Genomic DNA, 12267 nt, shown 5'->3' with positions numbered 1-12267 from the left:
ACTGCATAATGCTTTTCACGCTACTTAGTTCATACGTCTCATTTTCTTCGTGGCTACAATATTTTATCTTGTCTTGTCATATGACTTTCCTTTGTTAACCGCACAATAGTAGACTGGAACAGCTTACCTGCGGCAATCTTTCAGGGCGGTCCTCTCAAAATCAATACATTTAAGGAAAGATTGAGAAGATTAGACTGAAAATGTAATTGTAGGTGCAGTGTAATTATCTAAGTTGTGTCATGTAATTAATTAAGTTATATGTAATTTAATTAAGATGACATGTAATTTAGTTGATATGTAAATAAATTACGGCGATATGTAACTAATTAAGAAGTTATGTAATTAAGTTTATTTGTAATTAATTAAGGTGTTATGTAATTACTTAAATTGATAATAGTTTGGTGAAATAGAAGTATTTATAAGTTAGGTTCACTTTTGCTTATTGTAGGCGTTATTATAGAATGGTTTTTATTTATAGTCCTATGTTTATTGCATCTATTTATTTATAGTTAGAATAAATTTAGGTTTTTTATTTTATTTTATTATTATTTTTATATTTTTCTTTTATTGCTGTAATTATTGTATAATGATAATTATATTATTGTATATTATATATCACTGCCACCGGGTGTATACCCAATTGTAGTGTTAATAAATACATACATACATACATGCATGCATACATACATACACACATACATACATTCATTCATACATACATGCGTACATACAAACATACATGCGTGCAATATTTAACTTACCATAATTAACAGCGACTGAGTATTAACATTAAAATTAAGCAACATTACTTAAGCGATAATGAACCGTTTTGTTAAAAGTCATTATAGTCATTTTATGTAACTGGTTCTTACGTTCGTGAATATATGTGCCAATTACATAACTATTCTCATGTAAATAAAAGAGGATAGATAGAAAAGGAAAGAGCAATTCAGTTAAAACAGAAGAATAGGAAATAAGGAAATATTGTAAATGAAAATATTAACATAAGTAAGTGGGTATATATTAAATACATGTTGGATCGAAAAGCAGAAATATAAAGGTCCACCATTACTATGAATTATAAAGTTGGATGACAAATAAATCAAATATGATATAGGCTATAATTATTCTCATAAAATAAAAAGAGTGAACGATAAGTAATATCTTTAATACAAAGGGGCTATTCTTTGAGATATTAAAAAAAAAGTTTAATACAATATTGCTCGCTTTTGCTTCCTTTTCGAAATAAAAATTGCTTTGTATAAAATATTCCATATCGTGAGTTGGGAAATCCATTGATTTAATTCCCAATATCCTCAGTCAATTTAATAGAGCAGTGTATTGTGATAATATATAATTGAAAGAATTTTAGCTTTTTTCTTAAAAAATACAGAAACTTGATCCCAAAAAATTAACATTGTAAAATTAATAAGCAGAATGAAAAGTAACATTTGTTCGAATCAAATATCTGCACATTTGAAGAAAATTATTTAATCATATATATTATCAAAATGCACTGCTCTCTTAAATTGATTGAGCATATTGGGAATTAAATCAATGGTTTTTCCAAAACATGCAAAGGAATGTTTCACATAAATCATTATTTTTTGTCGAAAAGAAACAAAAACGAGCAAAATAGTACAAAATGGTACATTGTGATATGTTTTTGAACAGGCATTGAAGAAGTTAAGTGCTTGATTGAATTGTACATGGTGTCATTTAAAGAAATGAAGCCAATACTCGCATCTCTTTAATGAACAAGGCTGTAAGAAAGTTATGCCCGTGGTATTAATTTCCATTTGTACTTAAACAACTTTTGTTTGAAACAATTTTTCATTTGGCACCTGATAAAAAAATGATTTTGGGTGAGCAAGATAAATGTGGCTCCCCTGTATGTGTGTACTCTCGTGTGTTTGATAAATTTGAGCAGTGCTCGTGTTCGATCACAGCTCGTAACTATTTTAATACAAAAGAAATATAGAAATAAATTATAAAATAAAATTAAAAAGAAATCAGAAATAATATAATATTAACAAAAGAACAATTTACATAATTATGTACGTCAATCAACTCGAAAATTTATGGGAAAAGACCGAAATTAATTTGAAATTTTGATTGACGTACAGAATTACGTAAATTCTTCTCTCTATTAATATTATATCATATAGGCTATGATTTCATTCTAGCTCTTTTCTATTTTGTAATATATTTCTATAGCCCATTGTTCTAGTATTAAAATATTCATGAAGTGAGACGTACCACGAGCACTGCTCATTCGGTCCTATAATTTATTAAACATTATTATAGCCTCTTTTTTATAATTGTGTATTATTCTGTTATCCTATTAGTATTTTATACATCTATTTTTATATTTATTTACACAACGTAAGTTCTTACTTACTTAGGCCTACTTATTTACTTACTTACTGGCTTTTAACGAACCCGGAGGTTCATTGCTGCCCTCACATAAGCCCGCCATTGGTCCCTATCCTGAGCAAGATTAATCCAGTCTCTATCATCATATCTCACCTCCCTCAAATCAATTTTAATATTATCTTCCCATCTACGTCACGGCCTCCCCAAAGGTCCTTTGCTGTGGTCGTGCCAGAGAATCAGTCCCATTCCGAGGCTTATTTGAAGGTTTCATAACAAGCTGTTTTTTACCGTGATGGGTTGTTAGCCCTTCGCCCAACCCCAAGCTGGAGGACCACCCCTCATCGGGTGTCCGCGACTGCTTATTCACAGCTACCCTTCATATCTGGAGGCCGTCTCCTCGATCCGCAACTTGAGGACGCGCCATGCCGTGGTGACAGGGACCCACAATACATGGACTTAAACCACATAAAATGTTTAAATTGTTTAATTTTTGAGAGCTTAGGAATTTGGACTTGTGGCAACACTGTTTGATTATTAGATGTTTCAGTTTGCATTGTTGACTCTCATATTGAGCTTTGAATTCAGGAAGTGGTATAGTTAATGTTTCTGGATTAAAAGTACTTCAAAGTAGCATATTTTTCACATAAAGATTGAGTGACCCAGAATTTCGAACCATCACAGTGAAAAAGATACTCAAACAGAGAGAAACAGATTTTCTTACTAGTGATATGAGAAAATTGTACTCAGAATCTCTGCCAACTGAGAAAAGGAAACTGGATGGATTACATACTTCGACTATGTCACGCCAACAGCATTCCAAAATCATATCATTCATTTTATGAATCCTTAAAACCGAAGGTTGCAACATCTACTACAGCAAATTAACCAGAAGAAAATGAAGTAATAATTAATGTTTTGTAACATTTTGTTCAATGTAGTATTAACCCATTCACGCCTGTGTACAACACTTTTTCAAAAAGAGTTTATCCTAATTTAAGAAGTATAGTATCTATAGTGTACGTGTAAATTCTTAATTTGGAAACGTTTCTGTAATACCTGAAAATATTTGACATTAATTTAAGTTTAGACCTTAAATAAGGTTGAAGAGCCCCTTCAATAATTATTTAGAATGGTTTTTGTCCTGTGCTGCAAATAAAAATTCAGACCAGGAAGGATTAATATACAGATTTTCTGTAATTGATAATTTTTTTAATAAAGTACATGTATCCATTGTTCTGTATACACTTTTAACACTTTTATAATCACTGATTAACTTTGTGTTAACTTTTTAGGATATAACTTGGCTGACTAATTTCGAAGTGGTATCCTTCATTATACAAAGCCATTTAATTTCCTAAAAAAAGTTAACACAGTAAAGAAGTTGTAAAATTAATCAGTAAAATACATGTGTTTCATATTATCATATTTGGGTTACGTCCTTTCATCATTTTAAGTTAGTTAATTCCTCATTCGTAAATATGGTGAAAGATTCTAAGTCACATTATAAAATATAAGTTTAAAATTAAAATATTTTAAGTAAATGAAACATAGTATAATATTCTTCTTAATTGTAAGAGAACATAAAATCCATTTCAATTCCCAATTTACCCTCACAATGTTAAATAATACAGTTTTTCTGATTACACAAAAATTTCAAATCGCTTCATCTCGAAACTTGCTCACTGTAGAATAGGACCATTCACTACCAAAGCGACGATTAATACCGTCAATCATTAAAAATTATTTTTGTTCCGATTTAAGTGCCTTAACAGAGAGGGAGCCTTTCTCTTTTTTATACATGCAGGGACAGCACATACTATAGACTATTCTATTAATAAACTTCTTAAAGTGTTCGAGGATAAAATTATTTTAGAAATGTGTGGTATCCTGTGTGCTCATATCTAACCTCCTGTGATATTTAGGTGTAGAGAAATTTAAAGATAAGACATATAAAAATAATCCACATATTTTGTAATACCGATAACTGATAATAATTAGCATTTAAAAAATCATCCGCTCCATTTCCCAAAACAGAAACTGCGAAAAGTGTTGTGTCGTTACTTAAACATGTAGCATAAATATTTGGAACAAAAAGGTAGATATTTTCACCATCTTACTTTTCAATTTCGGTTACTGAATGAAGTATAACTGGTTATACACAGAGTGGATGGTAACCTCTACACCAAAATGAAACTGGTAATAGGTCATGAGGAGAGATTTGAAAAATCTAAATACGTTTTTTCTCTAATAATCACCTTTTCAGAGGAAATCGTTATCTTTCCATTAAAAATTTGGCAACATCACGGCTATTCTAACAAGCGCGGCCTGCACTTCTTACCTTCCCCTCTCCCTCTGCTGTAAACAGTCGGCGACACTAAAGAGTGCGCTGCGTTGCAAGATTTATTTTAACAATTTTCGCTATTATTTATTTTAAATTCATGACTAAATGGTTTAATTTGCATAAATAAATTCAAGACATTAACGATTCAGGTTATTTTCCTACCTGCTTGTATAGCAATTAACCATTTTTCTCGGGCTATTACTGCGATAGATTGCTGCAAACATTGGGACTATACTATATTTTTTTCCTGCTTAACGGTGCTTCATCGACGGAAAAGTGTAAAAAGAGTGTTGTTATACAGGGACAACATTTTATTTTAATAACATTTTTAATATTAACCTGGCTATACCTTTAGAGAACCGGAAACACAGTTTGCTATCCCCTTCCACGACTGGAGTTCGATGATACTGGCGTAAAACACAAACAAATCACTCTACCAGGTATAGGAGGGAAGAAAAGTAGTTCATCCATTTACGTAAACTAGGAAATGTCGCGATTTTGAGTTTGATAATTTTCATCATGTTTTTGTTTAATCAAAATACAGTACTGTATTAAGAATAAGTGTTTTTACTCACGAACTGAGTTATCCATGCGAACGTATTCATTATGCAGTGTATATTATACTGTCTACAGCACATTAGCGTACAATAAAGAGAAAGAAGTTAAATTGAAAAATAATTATAATATGGATATTTAAACACACTTTTTAAAATGGTGGCCGTTCATTTCGATAGAGGCTTCAGTTCTTTTGTGCATATTATCGCACTATAGACGATTGCATCTAATTCCAATTGTCAGTTTCGTCCTCCGTACTAGTAACTCATGTTGAAATAATTCTGTACCTACAGTACTCTATAAAAGAATACCTTACGTACTGTAAATTCAATCTTCACTTCTGCCCTACCCGCACAGATAAAATTACTCAGACATACTATCTACTGTCCGTCCAAATGGTTATGCCGCAGGATCGTAGAAAGAGGGGAAATAACGTGACAGTGAATTACTTAACGAGGCCCTTTTATTTAAGTTATTTTAAACAGTTGTATGATATTACGTAAACGTCCAATTCCTAACAGAAATTAATGTTTTCAGAAAAGAGCTAAGACAGCCCAGCTTTTACAGAGAGGGGAGCAGAAGCAGGTGGGGGAAATAGGGATGCGACGTAGGCAAACGGACAGTACCTGTGCGTAAATATGATTCAATATTCAAATCTCTTTCGTCACTGGAAAAAGCGAACATATTTCTGGAACGTACTATACTCACTAACTCAGTGCTGTTTATTATATGCGGCCTTGATTCTGTGTGGAGGACGATTGAACTTCATTAGTAGGAGGAGTGGGAGTGAAGTACATTCAAAAACTCAGGTACAATAAAAATTGAAGTAAAAATAAAATGATGTCCCTGTATTTAACATATAGAAATACCTTTTAAATATTTGTGCAACGGTCCCATTCCAGGCATTTTTGAAAGATCTTTTGATCATAAATGCATTGTTTTTAGGACATTTTTTCAAGATTTTTAGGTCATCAAAATTCTAGCCCTAGTAATAATCTTCGTTTAACCTGCTAATATTTTCATGTTATGTTAAGATATAAATAAAATTATGAAAAGAAAGTGAATAATTGGGTAGTTTGTTATTCATTTAATCCGTTATCTGTTTACCAATACATTTCTTTTGTCGTATGTCGCTCTTTTCTGTCCGTTGCATTTGATATGCGCCACGTAGACCCGTGCATTCCCCATAGAAATGACGCCGTAAGAAACTGAGAGGAGAAATCTGAGTTAATCGAGAGAGCAGGCCGTGAAACCGTTCTCCGCGTTCCTTGCGGCTTCCCTTGGGTCAATATTATGTGCGTCTCCCTAGTAGAGCGCGCACCCTCCTCATTTGTTTTCCATTAAGCCTCGCTACTGTTCTCGCGGTCTGCGAGACTGTTCACGCGTTGTAACAGGTTCCAAGAAATGCTTCCACGGATTCATTACATTTGAGAAAGAAACTAAAAAAGAAAGAGTAGGAAATAAACTTCTTTAATTATAGTAGAAGTCTCTTTAACGCCCGGGGTGAAAGCTTTTAAGTGAAGTAGTTCGCATGTTCTGCAGGTCAAATCTTCCAATCTGAGCATAGAAAATGTCAAAGGAATTGTTATCATTTTAAAATGGGTCAATAGACAATTTTTCTGGTCGGAAATATAGTTTCCGGAGCTTTTACAGCAATAAAAGTGTTTAATACACAGATTGTGAAGAAGATAATTTATTTTTGTACTAAGTAGTCTACATGTTCCACTGTTTTATAAGAACCTTTCCTTGCGTACTACTAGGCTATAACCACCAGCATAACCACCATTGTGATCAAAATTATTATAACACACATCATCACAATTATCATTGCCGCCATTTCCACCTTCACAATGATTAACGTCAGAAAGATTATCACCACCTGAATTATTAAAAGAATTATCGTTATCAACATTATTATTATTATAGATACTACTATTAAAATAATTTCCACTACTGCTGCTACTGCTACTATGTATTATTAGTATTCATTTATTCATTCATTTAGTGTTCTGCACAAGGGCAGGTCTTCCACTACAAATCCAGCTTTCTCCAATATTTCCTATTTTATGTCTTCCTCTTCGTTTACTGTGACAAAGTTTTTAATTCTTTTTAGCATACTAGTTATTGCATTATTTGTGTTTTATGTTTCGTGAACAATTTTAGATAAGAGCGCAAATAGCCATAGTTGCTGACGTGCCCTTCTTAAACCCTACTAACTAACTAACTAACTAACTAACTAACTAACTAACTAACTAACTAACTAACTAACTAACTAACTAACTCTATATATCTTTAATGTCGAGTATCATCTAATTCTACCCCGAACTTTTCTCCCGTTCACCATTCCTTCCAGTGCATCCTTCAGTAGGCAGTTTCTTCTCAGCCAGTGACCCAGCCAATTCCTTTTCCTCCTTCTGATCAGTTTCTGCAACATTCTTTCTTACCCACTCTTTACAACACAGCTTCATTTATTATTCTGTCTGTCCACTTCAGATGTTCCATTTTTCTCCATATCAGCATTTCAAATGCTTCTATTCCCTTCTCTTCATTTCGTCGTAATGTCCATGTTTCTGCCCCCATACAATGCCACACTACATGCAAAGCACTTCACTAGTCTCTTCCTTAGTTCTCTTTCCAGAGGTTCACAGAAGATGCTCCTTTTTCTATTAAAAGCTTCCTTGGCCATTGTTATCCTTCTTTTAACTTCCTGGCTGCACCTCATGTTACTGCTTATAGTACACCCCAAGTATTTGAAGCTGTCCACTTGCTCTACTGCCTCATTTAGAATTATGAAGTTTTTCCTTTGTATTTTTCTTCTTATGACCATGCTCTTCGTGTTATTTGCATTTATCTTCATCCCATTCTGTTCACAGCTGTCATTTAGCTTCAGTAATATATTCTTTAGTATCATTTCCTCTTCTGCTAACAACGCCATATCATCATCATCATCATCATTATCATAAAATTTTATGTACTATATTCTTCTTTCTTCTACTATCACGCCTCCCATGTTCTGAAAACAGTTCTTTACTAAATCCTTCAAGTAGATATTGAACAGAGTAGGTGATAAAGGACATCCTTGACGTACTTCTCTCCCAATTTCACTTCCTTCTGACATTTCTTCTCCTAGCCTGATTTTAACTCGTTGTTTCACATTATTAGTATTATTATTATTATTATTATTATTATTATTATTATTATTATTATTATTATTACTATCATCATCATCATCATCATCATTACTTTTTACGTATTATTAGTGTTATTACTTACAGACGTGGACAAATTATTAGCAAATTGACGATTTTTATTATAAATATATTTTTTACAAAATTTAACTTTTCAATTTACAGTATAGTTGGCATTTTTGCATATTTCTATAATTATGGTAGACGGAAATGTCAATTGTAGCCTAGTCCAAATTGAAGAGTCAAATTTTGTAAAAATATGTGATATAAACCTTCAGTTTTGCTAATAATATGTTCCCGTCTTTATTATTATTATTATTATTATTATTATTATTATTATTATTATTATTATTATTATTATTATTATCACCACAGTTATACTGGGTTTTAAAAAGGTATTCCATATTTTGAGAGGAGATAATAGGCACCAAAAACAAGAAAACAAAATGTCTAACAAACATGAGTCCTAAAACTCATACCTTAAGAGCTATGAGCACTTATTTATCTTCGCATAGGAGGTGCTCAATGTGATATCCATTAATAGTAATGCATCCTTCTGCCCTACATGTTAGGGAAACAAGCAATCTTTGAAAAACTCCTGGTTGATCTCGGACAGTCACTGATGATGCGCTCCCGTAGTGCTTGTAAATCATTAATGCGAGTTGCATTCACCAAATGCTTCAAATGTCCCCACAACCAAAAATCCAAGGAATTAAGGTCAGGAAAACGAGCAGGCCAACGAAGTGGACCTCTCTGACCAATCCAATGCCCATTAAATATCTGTTTTATGTGTTCTCGGTCATTTCGGTGGAAATGGGCCGATGTTCCATCACCCATGAACCACATCTCTAGCCTTTGAAGATATGGCACTTCCTCTAGCAAGACAGGCAATTAGTTTGCTATGAAATGATTATACATTGCACTATTCAAACTCTTTGGTGGTATGTAAGGTCCTATGTACACCTGAAGGTTTTGGTATATGATGTACACGCACTCTATGGCAGCGCCTGTGCCAGCAAAGACACGTAATCGCATACCATTTAATTATTTCTTCTTCTATTTGCCCTGCTTTCATTGAGTCATTCCACGCAATTCTACTCGTTTTATTATCTACTTATTGGATAGAATGTACTCATCCTGCCTTACCTAAGTAAAATATTATATACAAAGAATAAAAATATTTAATACAATCCTATGGACTTCATAAACCTTCCGTCATATTTTTAAAAATTTTGACTCGTGATAGTTGGCTCATAAACAGACAGCGGATTTTCGGTCCCTACGCAGTGACAAGACATCACGTTCTTTGGCTTACGAAGGGAGAGTACCAATGAGTTCAATGACCTCCCTGCAAGTGATGTAGGGTAGTAGTGGGTACAGTGAGACACAAAATATTAAGACATATGTATGCAAGTAAAATTTCAAATATTTTTAAAATCAAGTGCAACAGAAATATACATTAAAACATGGAGTACAATACTACATAGACAGAAATTTTAATAGATAAAGGACATAATATATAATGCGTGTTTGTCAAAAAAATGCAAATGTCTCACTGTTCCCATTCAGGAGTGTACAGTGAGACACCAGTGTCTATTTACGGACATTGAAATGATTTACATTTATTTCAAAAGAAAAGAAAGCTTGCTGTCTCTTTATCTTGTCATGTTCTGTAGACTTATTTAGAATCATTTTGATGTCTGACTTCGAAACCATTGAAACATCTGGAACATTTGGAAAAGTGACTTTTCAAACTTTTGCTAAAAAATAAAATGAATTTTTGGTGACAAAAAGCTTATAATTATAAGAATTTAATTTAATTCTTTATTATTTTTTAATATTCTTTTAAATTTTGTGAATAATTTTTTATTTAAGAAACCATTAAAATGTAATGTTTCCATTAATTTAAGCTATAGTTCCTAAATTGGTTACTAGTATGTTCATTTTTAATGTTAGTTACCGGTAAATGTAATATAGTTACAGTTTATTTTTGCAAATCATTGGTAAATGGGAACAGTGAGACGTCTCAGTGTACCCTTCAATGGCATGTCTCACTGTTCCCTTTACGCATAGATCGTTTAACAATGGCACCATCACTTCAAAATCAAAACAAGAAAGACGAAACTTTGCAAAACATAACGTCAAATACCATAGTATTAGGTAACAACCCATTCATATTTCTATTTAATTTGTATATCCAATATAACCTTCATTAAACACAAGCCAAAATTTTACTTCTAGAATGAAAAATTACGAATTAATTTTTAATCACTCACCTTTATAACTAGAATCAAATCGAGTATGAAAATACTGTTACTGTACTCATGCAACATACAACTCCACTGTTACCAATATCTCAACATCAAAATTTACCATCTGATAAAAAATGTCTCACTGTTCTCTCTGTCTCACTGTACCCACTTCTCCCCTACACCTAACGTTCTGTATTGGGACCGAAAATCCGCTGTCTCTTCATAAAGATTTGATAAAAAGACATACACTCATACTAAATTATAAATTGTATTATACATATAACAGAGACCCTCTTGATATTACAAACTTCAATTAAATGCACTGCTCAAGATGTGGAATTAGACTGAGGATGTCAGAATGTAGACATGTATTTTTTTCTTGATAATAAATTTCGTTAGTTTTGTACTTCATCTCGTAGAGAGAGCTCCAGACTACAGTAATTTATATATCGACTCATATATGGAGTGTATCTATAATGTACCAGAAGCTTTTACCATTTTACATATTAATGTGAACTATAGCAGAGAAACCTTTCTTCTTAAAAGTGTAGGATATAAAAGCGTGGCGTTTCTTGTTCTCGTGAATCTTCAATAGCAAGAAAGATTATAAAATATACAAAAATTGGAATTGCGAGACAAACGTTCAGAGATACCAAGAAAATTACTTTTCTCGTTTGGTTCCACGCTTTCGCTCAAACATCCACTCTCAATTTCATACCATTCCCACTGTGCCACTTGCCGCGATGAGCTCTTTCTTACACTTTCCTTACTCAGTCGATTGCTGATTCTGTCAATTTCATTCTTTCACTGCCTTCTATGTATATTTGATAACTTTGTAGTTTAGAAGGTAGTTTATATGAGGTACTTCCTTTAGACAAGACTAGCTCTCTTTGTGGATTATATTAAAATTTATTCCCTCAGTGTTTCAACTAAAACACGTGTTTGAAAATGTTCAACTCCTTTTAAGATTATCCTCCACTCTAGTGCATTTTCTTTATAAGCTACTTCGTAAAAATATCATAAAAGTTTATCTAACACTGCGCGTATGTAGAGCGATTGAGATTACAACGAGAATTTAACAAACTAATATTTTCTGTTTAGTTTCTACTTGTCTTGCATTGTTCTGTCCGGTATATGCACATTGCGATATTGAAATTACGCTTAAATTGAATTCAAACGCAAACTTACTAGCCACTTGGTCAGTAATTGATTTCTTGTAAATAGTTTCCTTAATCTATCACAAAATATTTCAATATCCAGTAATTTCATCACTATAAAATTTTGTTATTCTAGGTTTAATTTGTAATTCAGTAAATACAATATATTGTTTGTTTTTCTATAATAAATTTTCTAGCTTTAATTAGTCAGGTAACCTTTTCGTATTTTGATTTTTAATGTAATTGTAATTGACGGCCTTATCTCTACCAGGTTAAATAAATAAATACTAAATACTAAATTACGAACTTAGATTACACTGGTTCTAATCTTACATATAAAATGCGAACTAATTCTAGTAACAGATTCATGGAAAATGCTAAAGATAGGAACAATTAGA

Source organism: Periplaneta americana, chromosome 5 (assembly GCF_040183065.1).
Source record: "Periplaneta americana isolate PAMFEO1 chromosome 5, P.americana_PAMFEO1_priV1, whole genome shotgun sequence".
NCBI lineage: Eukaryota > Metazoa > Arthropoda > Insecta > Blattodea > Blattidae > Periplaneta > Periplaneta americana.
This window is presented reverse-complemented; position numbering follows the sequence as displayed.